Genomic DNA, 19,246 nt, shown 5'->3' with positions numbered 1-19,246 from the left:
AAACATAGATCCCCCCCTAAAGAAGAAGAAACTGATCTTCTCCACTGTGGCCTGGCCATAGTACCCATTGGATAACCAGACCAGGTGGCCTTCTGAAGGGACTTTTGACTTTAACACCCTCACTGATTTACAGAACTATTGCCAGAGAACTGGGAAATGGTTGGAGATCCCTCACATTCAGGGCTTCTGGTGTTTGCGCTCCCATCCTAATCTCTGTGCCACCTGCTCTATGGCACAGGTCCTTTTAGTCAGAGAAACCTCACCTAAATCCTCCGCTTCTGATCTTTCCTCCTTCACCAACCCCCTTGAGGAACTCTCTTCCCCTCCTGCACAACCCCCTCCGCCCTATCAGGGTCCTCCTCTCCCTTCACCAGGTCCTGTTTCTCATTTTCCTGCAAATACCAGCCCCTCTTTCTCCTCCCCTGTCAGCGCTCACACCAGATCTCACTCCGGACCACAAGAGGTAAACAACCTTCTCTGCCCTCTCCACAAGGTGGCTGGAGAGGAAGAAGTTGTTTGGGTTCATTTTCCTTTTTTCCTCTCTGATCTATCTGCAATCGAAAAGCGTTTAGGCTACTACTCTTCTCATCCTACCAAGGAATTCCAATATCTCACTCAGGCATATGACCTCACTTGGCATGATCTCTATGTTATCATGTCTTCTATCCTTACCCCTGACGAATGGGACTAAATCTGGATGGCGGCAGGGACTCATGCCAATCAGTTTCACCTCACAAACTACGAAATGCCAGTTGGCATATAGGCGGTCGCTGACACGGACCCCAACTGGGATTACCAGACAGGACAAACAGGTAGGAGGTGACAAGACCAAATGATTGCATGTCTCATAGCTGGTATGCAGAGTGCAGCCCAAAAGGTAGTTAACTGACAAATTGAGAGAAATCACTCAAGGACCTGAGGAAAACCCAGCCCTCTTTTTGAACCTCTTCACTGATGCTATGGTCCTCCATACTCATTTAGACCCTATCTCCAATGCTGGGGCCACTATCTTAGACACTAACTTTATTTCCCAATTGGCCCTGGACATTCAGAAAAAAACTTAAAAAAAGTGGAAGAGGGCCCCCAAACATCTATCTGAGACATGCATTTAAAGTTTTTAATGGTCGAGAGGAAAAGGCCGAGGCTGCTCACCAGGTCCGCATGCAGCAGAAGGTAACAATCCAAACCCAGGCTCTTGTGGCAGCCCTGAGGCCAGCAGATCAACAGAGGCAAGGTACAGGAGGTGCCTGACCCAAGTCCAGGCCGCAAAGGAAAACCCCATCAGGAACTTGCTTTAAATGTGGCAAAGAAGGTCCCGGCAGTGCCCCTGCCCAAGGCCGCCCACTAAGCCCTGCCCTGACTGCAATCAGCCCGGTCACTAGCGGAGCAATTGCCTCCTTCAGGTAACAGGCTCTTCCTCTGTGTCTCCAAGTGGAGGACAAGCCACCTGAACGGGAGGCCAAGCCAGCCAGGCGGGCCCATCACTTGAACTTCTCAGCTTCATGAACAACTGATGCGACCAGGACTTGAAGACCTCCATCACCCTCACCGAGCCCAGGGTAATACTGCAGGTAGCGGGTAAGTCCATCTCATTTCTTGTGGACACGGAACTACCTTCTCTGTTTGCCAACACTCTGGACTTCTAGTTCCCTAGGTCTCAGTCATGGGAGTTGATAGGACCCCTTCTTTTCCTCTTCACATGCCACTCCTGACATGCAGTTTGGACAGACTTCCCCTTTTTGCACTCCTTCTTAGTTATGCCATCCTGCCCTGTACCCCTCCTGGGTTGGGACATTCTACAAAGTCTTGGAGCCACTATCCAGCTGACAACATCTTCCCACTTACTCCTACCACTCTTTACTGAAGGCTCTCCCACTACTACAGATCACCCTAACCCAATCATACCCTCTATTCCACCAGACGTTGTCATCCCCCAAATTTGGGACACCTCGACCCCAGTGGTAGTGACCCACCACCCACCTGTACACATCCGCTTGAAGAATCCCTCCCAATTCCAATCTAGATCCCAATTCCCCATTTCGGCAAATTATCAACAGGGCCTTAAACCCATAATTACCTGCCTCTTAAATCAAGGTCTACTCAACCCTATGGACTCCCCCGTCATACCCCTATCCTTCCTGTTTGAAAACCCTCAGGGGCCTACTGCCTTGTACAAGACTTCCGCCTAATTAACGAGGCAGTTATCCCCCTTCATCCAGTGGTCCCTAATCCATACACATTACTTTCACACATTCCCCCTGACACCACTTACTTCACCATCTTAGACCTCAAGGATGCCTTCTTTACCATTCCTCTACACCCTGACTCTTACTTTCTGTTTGCCTTCACCTGGACGGACCTGGACACTAACACAGCCCAACAACTTACATGGACTGTCCTGCCCCAGAGATTTAGGGACAGCCCACACCTGTTTGGACAGGCACTAGCTCGGGATCTAGATGCATGCGATCTCGAGACAAATACCCTCTTGCAATATGTAGATGACCGACTCCTCTGCAGCCCCTCCCTGTCCACCTCAAGGAAACACACCGCCACCCTTCTTAACTTTCTTACCTTGAAGGGGTATTGTGTCTCTTCTACTAAGGCTCAACTTTACTCTCAGTCCATAGTCTACCTGGGCATCGCCTTAACCCCCACCACTCGTGGTCTCACTCTAGATCGAACTCAGACCCTCTGCAGTCTCCAACCACCTACCACTGCTGATCAGATTCTTTCTTTCCTCAGTCTGATGGGCTTCTTTAGACACTGGATTTCCAATTCTGCTCTCTTAGCCAAACCCCTCTACAAGGCTGCAAAAGAGACTCCCACGGGACCTCTCACATCCCCCAACACTATTAAAAGAGCTTTCTCTACCCTTTGAGATGCCCTCATCTCCTCTCCACCTCTTGCTTTACCTGACCTCGAATGCCCCTTCCATTTTTTCACTGATGAAAAGCACAGTAATGCAATTGGATTACTGACTCAACCTGTGGGACCTACATACTGCCCCACGGCATATCTCTCTAAATAATTAGACACCACCATAAAAGGTTGGCAGCTCTGCCTCCGGGCACTGGGCGTGACAGCTGAACTCACCAAGGAGGCTACTAAACTCACCCTTTCCCAACCCATCACTCCCACAGGCTCACCGACCTCCTTTCGCACAAATCTCTTTCTCTATTGGGTCCTTCCTGCCTACAAGAATTTCACCTCCTGTTCAGCAAAAACCCTTCAGTCACTCTTTTGCCCTCTCCCTGACTCAACCCAGCCACTCTACTGCCAGCTCCAGTGACACTTCCGGAACCCACCCACTCTTGTACAGAGCTAATAGATTTCCTCAACAGACCCTGACATGGATTATCAGATTCTCCTTTAAAAGATCCAGATCGAATACTCTTTGTAGATGGGAGCTCTGTACAGGGACCCAATGGACGACCACGGGCAGCCTACGTGGTAGTCACCACCTCCTCCACCCTAGAAGCTCAACAGCTTCCAGAGGGCACTACCTCCCAGAAAGCAGAGCTAATTGTCCTCCCGCGGACACTCACTCTGGCCCAGGGAAAACACATAACCATATATACTTACTCTAAATATGCCTTTCTTATCACCCATAGCCACTCTGCCCTCTGGAAGGAAAGGGGCTTCCTCACTACTAAGGGCTCCCACATAATCAATGCTACCCTCATTTCTAAACTTTTACAGGCATTACAGCTTCCTGCTGAGGTGGCCGTGGTACATTGTAGGAGCCATCAAACTTCTCAGGACCCGGTGGCCTTGGGAAATGCTCGGGCCAATGCGGCAGCTCGAAACCTCACCTGGGGAACCTCCCCCATTCCTCTCATGTTTCTTTCCACCTCCGTGGAACCTTCCTACACTCCTGAGGAGGAACAGACCCTCCTCAAAAACGGTGGAGACATGAGCAACCAGGAATGGATATTTCTAAGAGATAGAATTGCCTTACCAAAAAGACAGGCTGAAACTCTCCTTTCTGTTTCTTACACATAAGGCCAAACCTCTCTATCAGCTCTTGCAACCACTCTTTTGCTTCCCAGGCCTCCAGCAGACTATCGAAAAGGTACACGCAGCATGCACTATCTGTTCCAAAGCCTCTACACAAGGGGGACTCTGCCTCCGCTTCCCTACTCATCAGCTGAGGGGGCACTTACCGGGCCAAGATTGGCAAATCGACTGTACTCACATGCCCCCTCACAAAAAACTCTGCTATCTCCTAACTTTTGTTGATACTTTTTCAGGGTGGATAGAAGCCACCTCTCGAGAAATGGCAGACACGGTTGCCTCCATTCTCGTTGAAAGTATCATCTTGCAATTTGGACTGCCGACTACCATCCAGTCAGACAACGGCCCGGCCTTCACTGCCCAAATAGTCCAGCAGGTCGCCATCTCTCTCAACATCACCTGGAAGCTCCACATACCCTATCATCCTCAATCGTCGGGTAAGGTGGAAAGGGCCCATGGCATCCTGAAGGGTCAGCTAACTAAACTTTCCATCGAGACCAGACTCCCCTGGCCAAACCTCCTCCCCCTGGCACTCACCAGAATCAGAGCAACCCCACAAAACCCCACTGGACTCAGCCCCTTTGGGCTAGTTCACAGTAGACCATTCCTAATTAATCACAACTTACCTGTCAACCCTCCTCCTCTTGCCATGTACCTCCCCTTTCTGTCTTTACTTCACCATCTTCTTAGGGAACATGCGGACCGGACTCTCCCTCCTATAAGGGGTCCAAGTGAAGCTCATCCAGCAGTCCTCCTCCAACCAGGGGACAAAGTTCTTCTAAGGGAACTCCAACCCGGCTCCCTACAGCCCAGATGGACCGGACCCCATACAGTAATATTGACTACTCCTACCACAGCCAAGCTCCTAGGGCAAACACCATGTGTCCCGCCTCAAGCTTGCCCCCGTACAGGAACCCTGGCAATTGGAACCACTGGGCCCCACCCATCTCTGGCTCACTAAAAATTGGGCCCACATATCCTCCTGTTACTCCTGTCGCTCCCACAGAGAATTTGCCACCACCTTCCTACCTCCCTCCCCATGACGCTCCTAACCAGCAGGAAGTAGCTGGATGAATAGTGGCACCCTTATCTAACATAAAAGGTTGGAATGTGAGGTTGGCTGGCAATGGGGGAAGGTCACATGAGGAACCACCCACACCCATGACCGCCAAAGGAAATGGCCCAGGAGCATTTTGAAACTGTAAGCCAGTGAAATTTAGCCACAATTTATCATACCACCACTACCCTACTAACGCTATAAATTATCCGTGGTGGCCCTGGCCGGTTGGCTCAGTGGTAGAGCATCGGCCTGGCGTGCAGAAGTCCCGGGTTCGATTACTGGCCAGGGCACACAGGAGAAGTGCCCATCTGCTTCTCCACCCCTCCCCCTCTCCTTTCTCTCTGTCTCTCTCTTCCCCTCCCGCAGCCGAGGCTCCATTGGAGCAAAGATGGCCCGGGCGCTGGGGATGGCTCCTTGGCCTCTGCCCCAGGCGCTAGAGTGGCTCTGGTCGCGACAGAGCGACGCCCGGAGGGGCAGAGCAACGCCCCCTGGTGGGCAGAGTGTCGCCCCCTGGTGGGCGTGCCAGGTGGATCCCGGTCGGGCGCATGCGGGAGTCTGTCTGTCTCTCCTCGTTTCCAGCTTCAAAGAAATACCAAAAAATAAATAAATAAATAAAAATTACCCCTGGGCAGAAGCTCCACGACTTCCCTGGCTCCTGTCTTGTGGACCAGTGAACCTCGCCCAGGAGCACTCTAAATAAAGCGTATGCTTGTCCACACTTGGTGGCTACTTCCTTCTTTCTTCTTCGGCAGAAAATACTCTACACTCAATCTGTGCTATTTTATTAGAGCATTCCAAATAGAATAAGACATGAACTGGACATATATAATAATAAAAACATGAAATTTTATGTAATTGAAATTAACTGAAAAAATAGATTTTAACTTCATAAAACATTTACATTATGCACATCTTAAATAGTTATATAGGGTTTTTTTCAGGTGGCTTAAACCTTTTGATGTATATCTCAAATTATTACTACTTTTCCAATATTTAACAAAATATTTGATTTTAAAATGTGCATATTTGTATATTTGTAGAGTTAATCTAGTCTAAACTCATACAGGCATACTTTGTGTTGTGGTTTACTTATTGTATTATACTTTGTAGATTCTGTGTTTTGCACAAAATGAAGATTTGTGGCAACCTTGCATCAAACAAAGATATTGGTGTCAACTTTTATTTTTTATTTTTTTGTGACAGAGACAGAGAGAGGGACAGACAGGGACAGACAGACAGGAAGGGAGAGAGATGAGAAACATCAATTCTTTATTGTGGCACCTTAGTTGTTCATTGACTGCTTTCTCATATGTGACTTGACTGGGGGTCTCCAGCCAAGCTAGTGACCTCTTGCTCAAGCCAGCGACCTTGGGATCAAGCCAGAGACCTTTGGGCTCTAGCTTGTGACCATGGGTTCATGTCTATGATCCCACGTTCAAGCCAGTGACCCTGCACTCAAGCTGGTGAACCAGTGCTCAAACCTGATGAGTCTACGCTCAAGCTGGTGACTCGGGATTTTGAACTTGGGTCCTCCATGTCCCAGTCTGAGGCTCTATTGACTGCGTCACTGCCTGGTCAGACAATAAACAGTATTTTCTCACTTGGTGTCTCTGTGTCACACTTTGATGATTTTTGCAATATTTCAAATGTTTTCATTATTATTATATTTGTTATGTTCTGTGTTCAGTGTTCTTCAATTCTACCATTGTAATTTTGGGGGATGCAATAAACTGCATCCATGTTAGTCAGTGAACTTACTAAATGTTGTGTGTTTTCTGATTGCTCCACAGACCCTCTGGTTCCCTGTCTCTGCCCCTCTCAGGCTTCCCTAGGACCTCAGACACAAAAAAATTAAAATTAAGACAATCCTAAAATGGCCTCTAGGTGTTCAGGTAAGAGTTGCTCATTTCTCACTTTAAATAAAAAGCTAGAAATGATAAAGCTTAGTAAGGAAAGCATAGTGAAAGCCATGATAGGAAATTTAAAGTGCTACATCACTGAACACATAAATGACAGGCATATGAAACAACCGTATTGCTGAGATAAAGTTTTAGTGGTCAGGATTAAAAATCAAAACAGTCACAACATTCCCTTAAGCCAAAACTTAATCCAAAGTAAGGTCTTAACTCTCTTCAATTCTTTGAAGGCTGAGAGAGGTTAAGAAGTTACAGAAGAAAAGTTTGAACTTATCAGAAGTTGGTTCACAAGATTTAAGGAAAAAAGCCATCTCCATAACAGAAAAGTGTAACGTGAAGTAGCAAGTGCTGACATAGCAGCTGCAGCAAGAAATCCAGAAGACCTAGCTAACATGATCAATTAAGGTGGCTACACTAAACAACAAATTTGCAATGTAGTCAAAACAGCCTTATATTGGAAGACTATACTATCTAGAACTTTCATAGCTAGAGAGAAGTCAATGCCTGGATTCAAACTTCAAAGAACAGTCTGACTCTTCTTTAAAAAAAAAACTTTATTTATTCATTTTAGAGAGGAAAAAGAGATAGAGAGAGATAGAAAGAGAGAAGGGAGCAGCAGGAAGTATCAATTCCCATATGTGCCTTGACCAGGCAAGCCCAGGGTTTTAAACCGGCAACTTCAGCATTCCAGGTTGACACTTTATCCACTGCACCACCACATGTCAGGTCAACAGTCTGACTCTTGTTAGAGGCTAATGCTCAAAATTTTAAGCTAATGCTTATTTATCATGTCAAAAATTCCAGGGCCTTTAAGAATTAAGCTAAATCTACTCTGCCTGTGCTCCCTGAATGGAACAAAGCCTGGATGACAGCATGCCTGTGTACAATATGGTTTAACTGAACATTTTAAAGCCACTGTTAAGACCTATTACTCAGGGTGGAAAAAAAGGATTGTTTTAAAAATATTGCTACTTGTTGACAATGCAGCTGATCACCCAAGCCCACTGATGGAGATGTACAAGATTAAAGTTGTTTTTATGTTGGATAACATGATACCTATTCTGCAACCCAAGGGTAAAATGTTATTGTGAAAATCAAGTCTAATTTTAAAAATACATTTTGTAAGGCTATAGCTGCTACAGTGATTCCTCTAATGAATTTGGGCAGAGTAAATTAAAAACCTTCTGGAAAAGATTCACCATTTTCTATGTCATTAAGAACATTAGTGATTCATGGGACAAGGTCAAACTATCAATATTAACAAGAGTTTGGAAGAAGTTGATCCCAACCCTCAGGGATGACTTTGAGGGGTTCAAGACTCCAATGGAGGAAGTAACTGCAGATGTGCTGAAAGTGGCAAGACAACTAGAATTAGAAGTGGAGCCCGAAGATGATGACTGAACTGCTGCAATCTCATCATAAACTTTAATAAATAAGGAATTGCTTCTAAAGGATAAACAAATAAAATGGTTTCTTGAGAAGAAATCTACTCTTGGTAAAGTTGTTGTGAAAATTGCTAAAATGACAACAGAGAACTTAGAATATTACATGAATTTAGCTGGTAAATCAGAAGCAGGATTTGAGAGGATTAACTTCAATTTTTAGTTCTGTGGGTAAAATGCAGCCAAACAGTATTGCATGTTACAGAGACATTGTTTGGGAGAACAGTCAATCGATGTGGCAAACTTCACTGCAGCCTTATTTTAGGAAATTGCCATAGCCACTCTTACTTTCAGTCACCACCACCCTGATCAACCATAGTCATCAACATCGAGGCAGGACCCTCCGCCACCAAAAAGATATGACTCACAGGCTCAGAGGATTGCTGACATTATTTTAGCAATAAAATATGAATTAAAGTAGGTTAATTGTTTCTGAGACATAATGCTATCACACAGTTAGTAGACTACATATAGTGTAAACATAACTTTTATATGCACTAGAAAACCAAAAGCATTTATGTAACTTGCTTTATTGTAATATTCCTTTGATTTTTATGACCCGGAACCAAATCCACAATATATCTGAGGTACTGTACTTAAAGACCACCTGTTGAATATTCATGGTAGACTTGTAGGAACATCAGTTTATGATATTCAGACCATCTAGGTTCCTTTTATGGCATGGATTTATATATGCTTTATCATATTGCACAGGGCGTTGTCTGACAAAGTGCAACTACTAATCTAAAAATACTGCCCCCAATTTTCTATAGGGTACTTCTTATTATCATAAATACTTTTTTTAAACTCTCATTACTTTTTATAGGTCTACAAATATTACATTTATTTATATTTTTGAATGGGTAAATGGTAGTTTTGTTTTGTCTTTTTTTTTTTTCTTTTTTTTTTTTTGTACTTTTCTGAAGCTGGAAACGGGGAGAGACAGTCAGACAGACTCCCGCATGCGCCCGACCGGGATCCACCCGGCACACCCACCAGGGGCGAGGCTCTGCCCACCAGGGGGCGATGCTCTGCCGCGACCAGAGCCACTCTAGCGCCTGGGGCAGAGGCCAAGGAGCCATCCCCAGCGCCCGCCTGGGGTCCCCCGCACGCCGGGCCGACGCTCTACCGCTGAGCCAACCGGCCAGGGCCTTGTTTTGTCTTTAACAAGAAATAGTAAATAGGCAAAGATAGCGATAGCATATTTTTTGGATACAGAATTAAGAAACAAACTTGTATGTAAATGCTCAGGATGTTTTGCATATTACAATGATTGATACCATACATATAATTAACTTTACCTCTGGCTACAGGGCAAGCATTCAAATTTCAGTGTTTACATTTTGTTTTATTTTAAAATGTTAATACTAAATAGTGTCAGAAAATATAAAATTCAAAATACATAATAAAACATTATTATTTTAATATATTTTAAGAAGTAAAGACAATGGTAAAAATCTTTGAAAAATTACCAACATAGGAGAAAGGTTCCTCAGCAATAACCTGTTTTAATTAAAGCCATGATTGATGACTAATACCAATTTGCAATGTGATCTCTAGAAAGATTCATAGCTGTTGAATCAATTGAGAAGATGGTCTCCAATATTTTAAAAATAACGCACAAAGAAAATAAATCATATTTAGAATTATTAATTATGTGGACATTATATTAAGTATTTGAAAATCTGAAGACCATATATATATATATATATATATATATATATATAAATATATATATATCTAATGATGAAGTGAAGAGCTTTGGGGATGCCTTATTTGGAAACCATAATTTCCAGATTATTAACCTAATCATTTAAAAAGAATTTTTCACTGCATTAATCTCATTTAAATTTAAGATGGAAACATTGAATAGAGATGAAGCTCTATTAACTACACAATGTGAATCAAATGGGACAGACAGAGCTGGAGATAAAAAATGGAATGGTAAGCAGGCTTTCAAAAGACATCATTAGCCTATAAATATCCAGCTAGAAGGGCATTTGCACTAGAGAACTTCCTTACCCACTGAGTGGCTATATCTATACTCACATTTGATTAAGTCTTTGAAAGTCTTTAAAAGAAAGCAAGTGATCAAATGAAAAGTCACAAAAAAGAAAAAAAAATACAAGAAGATGCTCACTGTCATTGTCAGTGAAGACCATGGGGCAGCTGTGAAATTTTTAAAAAGGGATTTAAACATAGGTCTTCCAGAACAGCCAGCAAAACCAAGGTCAAACCTCCTCTGGAACTCTCTGATCTGAGCCCATTAATACAAAAAGGAGGGAAAAAAACTGAATACTAAGAAGAAAAATGAAAGACAACTAATGTTATTGAAAAATAAGTACTGTATTTTAAATATAAGATAAAAGCACATGGATTATATAGAGTTTGAATAAAAGCCATTTTTAGTATTCATCTTTAAGTATAGGAAATTCTGTTATTTAGACATCACTATGTGTTCTCAAGAAGCAGAGCAAAGGGCAACAAGCTTAAATAGCATTGAGTAGGATTTATGCTATAAAAAAGATGAGATTTCCTGCACTAGGGGTTGTTAAATCCAGGAATAAGGGACAGAAGGAAGCTGTACTTTTCTTTTGAAGGGGTAGAGAATTAAGGTAGCTACTCATCTGTCAGGAAAGTTTAAGGCAGAGTGAATGGATTAGGTGACCTTTCAAAATTACTTCCATCCTAGGATTTATGATGTCAATATAAACCAGCAGTCCCAAATGGAAACTTGGGCGGGAACCACTAACTCTTGCACTTGTTTTTGCTGCTCCTTGAATAGAGGCATAGTCTAGTAACTTGTTGGAATAACTTAAAGTGCAAGTTTTGGATTCAGCCTGGGTTCTAAAGACTCTGTGTTTCAGCTTCTTTAGAAATAAATAATAGGTAACTATTGTGCTTGTTTCATTGGACTGTTGAGAAGTTAAGATGATCTGCATACAGCAAATAGCATGAAGTAGACACAAGTCGGCACTCTCATTAAACTAATCTGCTACCATATCAACCATCGCGTATGAAATGATGCTGCCCTAGCGACAGCTCCACCTGTCTTCCTTGTCTATTTCCCCTTGTATTTTCTGTTCCTTGCCACCTCTACTCTCAAAAGAAAGTTCTGCATCTATCAAGAAAAACTGTTAGCTACTGAATTTCATGACTAGATACAAACAACGCAGACTCTGCTGATATATGAGCAGATGAAACAGATGACTAGACAAAATCATCAAAAGATTGGGAGAACTATACTGTAGTTTCTTTTAAATAAAATTTTATGCAGCTATTAATAAACTTTGTAAAACTATTTAATGACTTGGTAGTCTGTTGTAAACAGATAAAATTAAATAAAAAATTAAAATAATATAAAACATGTAAATCTAAATATAACACTGGGGAACAATTTTATTTTCATTTTCTGTTGCGTGAGGTTTTAGAACTTTTTCTATATATTTCTGCATCGCTGATTCAAAATCTGAAATCCATTTTTTGGTACATACTCTAGTTTTTATGCAATTTTAATTTAATTTTTGTTACAGTTAATGGCATGCATTGGTTTTTAAATTGGAGTTAAAGGGCAACGACTCTTGGATTGAACATAAGCACAAGGCAATTAATGTTTTACAAACATCACTTTTACATAATTGTAATTGTTTTTAAATGTAAAAAATTATTATCTGATAAAAACACCCTCTTATTTTGTTTTAAGATTGAATCATGGCTTCTTCAAGTAGATGTAAATGTAAGAATAGTCCTGACACCTTCTGTTATATATGTGGCTGTTACACACTTCAATGTCAAAGGCACAATATTTCATCATTTGTGACATGTCCATATATTGCCTATTTTCAAATTCCCTTTGGCGATCAAGACAAGAATTCGGCTCCTCATACTGTGTGTCATAATTGTGAGGAGATGCTTTATGACCAGACAAAAGGAAAACACAAAAGAATGCCTTTTGGTATTCCCATGGTTTGGCATGAACCTAAGGACCACAGCAGTGACTGTTTTTTCTGTATAATTCATACAAAGGGCATCAGCAAGAAAAAATGGCATATGATCACATATCTTAATATTTCTTTAGCAACATGCCCTATCCAACACTCTGAGACATTCCTGGTTTCAGTTTTTAATGGTTTTATTTCTTCTAAAGAGAAGAAAGTGAACATGGTGATCAAGTGTATTTTGATAAGATGCATGAGGAAATGGTTGTAGAATCTGAAGGGTCTTCTTCTGATGTCAGGCAGTCATTAACCCCTCAGCAGTTTAGCCAACCTGAATTGAATGACTTAGTAAGAGATTTGGGCCTATCAAAGAAAGCAGCTATTAGCCTCCAGGCTTCAAGAAAAGAATGTACTTCATCGGTCAGCTCAAGTATCCCATTTCAGGAAGTGTGAACAAATTTTTGTGCACTTTTTTCCAAAGACAAACACTTTGTTTACTGTCATGATATCAGTAGTCTTCTCAGCCAGCTAGGTGTTAACACTTACAGTCCAGCAGAATGGCAGCTCTTTCTTGACAGCTCTAAATGGAGTCTGAAATGTGTTCTCCTACACAAAGGCTATGTTTATGCAGTGGTTCCAATTGGTTATTCAACTCATCTGTGAGAAGATTATAATGACATAAAAATTGTCCTCGACTTACTGAAGTATGAGGAGCATAACTGGATCCTTTGTGTGGATTTTAAAATGGTAAATTTTCTGCTAGAGCAACAGAGAGGTTTCATGAAGTATTTTTGCTTTCTGTGTTTGTGGGACAACCAAGCTCAGGAGAAACACTGGACACAGAAGGAGTGGCTGAATCATGAAGCTCTGGAAGTAGGGATGCAAAATATTGAGAATAAACCTGTAGTTAATCGAGATAGGATCATTTTTCCCCCACTTCTCATCAAAGTTGGCTTAATGAAGCAGTTTGTTCAGGCTTTTAATAGAGAAAGTGGATGCTTTCAACATATTATTTCTGCTTTTCCTGTTTTGTCTTTTGAGAAGATAAAAGCAGGTGTATTTGATAGACCACAAATTTAAACCATCATATGTGATGAAGAATTTGCCAGGAAGGTGAATAAGGAGGAGAAAGCAGCATGGCAGTCTTTTATGGCAGTTACAAAGAACCTCCTTGACGACAAAAAAGCAGAAAACTATGAACTTCTGGTTCAAAGGATGCTGTTGGCTTTCCGTGACATTGGATATAACATGAGCATTAAGATTCACTTCCTGAACAATCACCTTAATAAGTTTCTCGAAAAGCTTGGAGCTGTTAGTGATGAGCAGACTATTGCTGGAGCATCAAACGAGATTGTCCTCAACAAGTACACAAACACAAGAGCTACAAATGCAAATAATTGCCTGAATAGAATTTAAATAAGTTTTGCATAAATTTTATGATTAAAATAAGTGTTTTAATATGTTCTATTTCAAAACTGTATACAAATTCTGATGCAATCATATCTATTAGTGTATTAGTATATTTACTGCATTATATAAATTATTGTATTTTCACAAAGATGATACCCAAGAAGACATTCTACTTCATTATGTTAAACTAAATGTTGAAAATTTTACAATAAGATGAAAACCTAAAATCCTGAATTGCAAAAAAACCTGTAGTTTACGGAGAAAAACTAATGTCAGATTTGAGATAAGCCCACTCGAATTAGGTAAGAACAAGTGTTTTGTGGATGCAACAAAAATTTTGCTCCCCAGTGTAATCGATTTGGAAAGATACAGTACTCCAGATTACTACCATATATGTTTTCTATACACTTGTTTTCTATGGTACAGATTTCAGTTTTCCCCTAAAGTTTATTTTTTCTATGTTGCAGGTTTTATTAGAAAAAGTATATTTTGTTTTGTGTATAAAATGACTTTTTATGCTTTCTCTTATTTTTATAGTTTTCTCAAAAGTTATCAGCTATTAGTTCTGATTGTTCTTTTAGAAAGGAATTGGGCTTTGCATTTTGTTTCTAATGTCATTTAAATGTCTTAAAAGTATACAGATGTAATAAAATTTTATATGCTCACAATGATAAATATGTATATATATATGCATGTATCACATGCAGATACTATGACAAGATGGTAGTGGTGAGTGACCATAAATCAGATCTTAATTCTCTTTTATCTGACTTTTACTATAACTCAGTTTTAAAACAAATTGTGCATTTTTTCTTAATTTTTCTTTAAGGTAAAATCTTATAATTCCTTTAGGATTTTGCTGATTAATGATATATTACCAAATAATTACATGGATATAAAATTATAGAAGAATTAAATAATGTTGTTTTTAAAGTATATAGATATTTTATGGCAAATAATTTAATTAAACTCACTCATTTCCTGATTACATGTACATTTCCTTCCAAGAGTCAACATTTTCTTTTATTGCTCAATATATAACCACATTAAGAACATTTTATTTTTTGTGTCCATGGACTATTTTAAAAGTGAGTCATGGCTGAGTAGGTTTGTCAGTTAGAGCATTGTCTGGACATGCCAAGGTTGCTGGTTCAATTCTCAATCAGAACACATAACAAGAAATCAACAAATGATGGCATGAATAAGTGGAACAACAAATTGATCCCTCTCTCCCTCTCTCTCTCTCTCTCTGTAATAGTCAGTCAATTAAAAAAAAATTAGTTGGATTCCAAGATGACAACAGAGTAGATAGACATTCCAACTGCCATCTTCCAGGACCAAATTGGATTACAACTTAATTCAAGAACAATCATCTTGAGAAACCAACTTTGGACTAAAGGAAGAAGAGTCTATAACCAAGGATCACAGAAGAAGTCACATGAAGACTGGTAGGAAAGGCAGAGACATGGAAACGGCTGCCCCTCTCTCAGGAATGGGCAGAGCATCCAGAGGGACTCTCAAAGAAGGGAGGTTTGCCATGAGAGGGGAAGGTCCTAAGCCCCAGGAGCAGAGCCCCAGCCTAGCATCCCAGAGCCTAGAAGAGGCACCCACATAACATTTGGCTGTGGAAAGAGTTGAGGTTTCTGTCTGCAAGAAAGAAATGGACACTCTCAAAGATGCAGGCTCCATTTTAAAGGGCTAGTGCAGAAAATCTCATTCACAGTCATTTACTAGGGCTCCAGCAGGGGAGAGCTAAGAGAACTAGAGTTGCATGAGGAGAATTTAAAGTTGGTGGCCCAGGGAGAGACACCACGGGGTATAGCCACCGGAACCCCTGTGCTGAGTCATTCTCCAATACTATAGTCACCATCTTTCTTGGGTGGAACAGTCCCCTCTGTGTGGCATCAGCCTGGGAAAAAGCAACCACCCCACCCTTGGGAGTCTCTCCTGCCCCATCCATGGACACTGAGTTGTTCTGAGAAGCCAGAAAGCAGGAGGTTTGTCATTACTCAGTTTTCTGAATTTGAGGCCAGAGCTTCTCCAGTAGGCTCCCAAGTCTGTGACTGGTGCTTCCACCTCAAGGGAGGTTCAGTAGAAACTATCCGGACTGCAGGCAGACCACATCTCTGGGTCTCAGAGGCCACACCCAATGGACTCCTGGGGCCACACCCTCTTGAGGTCTGTAAAAATGTCTAGACAGATTGACACCTGGGGCGGAAGGGTGGAGCCACACCTACCACCCTTCCTAATACCAGAATAGCACCAAGTTCTAGACCAGACATGGCCAACATATAGCCCGCAGGCTGGGTCTGATCCCCACAATGAGTTTATGTGGCCCATGATTAAATTTTTAATATTGTCCGCTACTTTAAAATCTCAGCTACTCAGAAGCAGAAGCATCTTTGATTATTGGAAATTGAGATACTTAAGAAGATAGTAATACACAGAAAAGAATTCCACATATGACTAATCTAGGGTTAACTTCCAATTATTAGTAGAATGGATTCATGATACTTCTTTATTTTTTAAAAAAATTTCATTATAAAGATTTACAACTTTTGTACTCATCTGTACTCAATATAAACTGTTTGACATTTAGCGGTGATGTGAAATCCATATCCTTTTAGGCGGAGTTAGCCAGTGCGCACCCAAGGTCAAATAATTCATTATTTTTGTGGCCAAGTGTGCTGAATCAAGTGGCACTGTAGCACATAGACAATAGCTGCAGTTGATAACTGAAAACGTGTCCAGGCTGTTTGTAAAATGAAATAATTGTTTTATTTGTGATATAACCCCTTCAAGCTTATTCTACTAATTAAATATTGTTTTGATTGATTGCAATAGTTTGGATATTTATACAGTATGTATATTTTTATTAAAATAATATTATATATTAAAATTTTTTCATTCACTTATATTTATTCATAAACAAATTACATAATAAAATTTTGTTTACTTAAATGAATTGTTTTTGTATTTAACATTTTCTAATTTTAATATTTCATCTGGCCAGTGAAAAAAATTTTCTTTCTTACCTAGCCTGGGGGCAAAAACTGTTGGCCACACCTGCTCTAGACTCTAGCAGAGGTTTTTTCAGTGACTGAGTCCAATAAGCAGCCAGTAGACAGAGGCTGCAGGAGGCAGGACTCAGGGAACCTTGGCCTGTTGTGGACCTTCTCCCAGGCCCAGTGTGGGTAAAAGCCAGCCTAGGTGTGCAGCTTGGTAGTTCCCTCTGCACTTGGGCCCAGCAGAGGCAGCCACAAACTCTGGATTGCTTGTAGCTCCAAGAAGGTTGCTGAAGGCCAGTCACTGGCACTGTGTCTCACCTGTCTGCACCAGGTTCCCCTCCAAGAAAGCCCAGGGCTGGTACAGCCAGTGGGCAGCTGTGGAGAACATCAGTTCAGGACCTAACAATCCTTGCTAGTGGGGTATCCTAAGGAAGGCTTCCTCAAATCTGGCCCAGCTGAGGTGAGTTCTGCTCTCTGTGATCAGCACTGGCACAGCGGCTCGTGTGCATTGGATTGGGTGGAGCTTCATAGTCAGCCAGCCTGGGAGCTGGATATCCTGCCCTGCTGGGCTAGGTTCCACAGGGGGAATGTTAAGAGGCTTGGGGCATGTACATTTAAAGTACAGGTCCCTGCGAGCCTATTGTTAGGTCTGGTTTAGGGGCTTAAGCCACTTTCTGGGAGGCGACAATCAGCCCGAGGAGTGGACTTTCTTAGTCTTCTTCCCTGAGACCAGTGCTGGCGCAGGTGTGGAGTAAAAGAAATCTTCATGCACTGCTGGTGGGAATGCAGACTTGTACAGACACTGTGGAAAACAGTATGGAGATTCCTCAAAAAAATTAAAAGTGGAACTGCCTTTTGACCCAGCTATCCCACTTTTAGAAATATATCCTAAGAATATCAAATCATTGATTCAAAAAAGGATATGCACCCCTATGTTTACTGCAGCTTTGTTTACAATAGCCAAGATCTGGAAACAGCTCACTTGTCTGTCAGTGGAAGAGTGGATTAAAAAACCGTGATACATATACACAATGGAATACTACATGGCCACGAAAAAGAAGGAAATCTTACCTTTCACGATGGCATGGATGGACCTGGAGATTGCTATGCTAAGTGAAATAAGCCAGGCAGAGAAAGACAAATATCATATGATCTCACTTATATGTAGAATCTAATGAAGTGAACTGAGGAACAGAACAGAAGCAGAGGCAGGTTCACAGGGAGCAGAAGGACAGCTGTCAAAGGGAAGGGGCAGGAGATGGGATCAGAGAAGGTGAAGGAACTAGTGAAATTATACACACATAACACATAAATACAGATAACAGGTCAGTAAATCCCAGAGGAAAGGGGGAGGGAGTTAAGGGGAAAGGGGCAAAGGGAGTGTAATGGAGGGCATGTGGTGGGCGGTGATAGTGTTATATGGAGTGGTACACTTGAATCCATGTTAACAAAATAAATTAAAATTAATAAAAAAATTTTAAAAATTTAAGTAAGTCATAGAATTTTTTTACTTTCATTTTCTGCTGATAATGCTTCATTCCCAGATAGTCCAGAAAATATTATAATAATCATAATGATAAAATATGAGTAATAATAAGCAACTCTCAATAACAGGGCCTATTTTTCCTTTCTTTCACCTTGAATATAATACGACTAAAGTTTATTCACTCCATCCTTTATTCCAGGCACCATGTTAAAGAAACAAAGCCAAATATAACATCTGGATTTCCATTGTACATTGTGCATTTTAGCATTTTTATATTTTATTAAAGATAATTATATTACTCCCAACTAGACTGTAAAATACTGGAGAAAAAAATCTATATTAATATTTTTATCTTTGTATTCTAGTGTCTTACAAACAGACTGCTTTTATTAGTGACTAAGTGACTGAGTTAGTGAATGGACATTGAACTAAAGGAGTCTCTTCTACAAAAATTGTTCTCTAGTCATATGTTAAAGACCAAAGCTTTGATGAGGATGTTAAATTTCACATTCCTTATAGATGTAACAGACCTCCTTTGCCTTTAGTCATTATCTCTCACCATAGAAATTTAGGTAAACATAAATGAGACGAGCCCAGTTACCGCCTATTTAATTTTTATTTATAAACTAATTGTATCTTTCTGGTATTAAGCAGCTTTGGAACAGTCATTATAAAATTTAAGTTGTTTCTGAATTATTTTGTTCTTTCTAGGTTTTTGATTGTTTATTAGTTTCTATTAAATAAACTCAAAGTAAATACTGATCCACCATGTACCCACATCACTATTGGTCATTAATTTGTGAGAACATATTCTTTAAGAAAGACAGAAACAATTCATGAAGCAATTGTTGTCATTTTTCTCATATTGCTAATAAGTTCCCCAGATAATCATATCATTACTGCTGTTTTTTACAATGATACCTGATATAGTGGAGGAAGCTGCAAGTATATACTAACTGATAATAAAAG

Source organism: Saccopteryx leptura, chromosome 4 (assembly GCF_036850995.1).
Source record: "Saccopteryx leptura isolate mSacLep1 chromosome 4, mSacLep1_pri_phased_curated, whole genome shotgun sequence".
In the NCBI taxonomy this organism is placed as follows: domain Eukaryota; kingdom Metazoa; phylum Chordata; class Mammalia; order Chiroptera; family Emballonuridae; genus Saccopteryx; species Saccopteryx leptura.
This window is presented reverse-complemented; position numbering follows the sequence as displayed.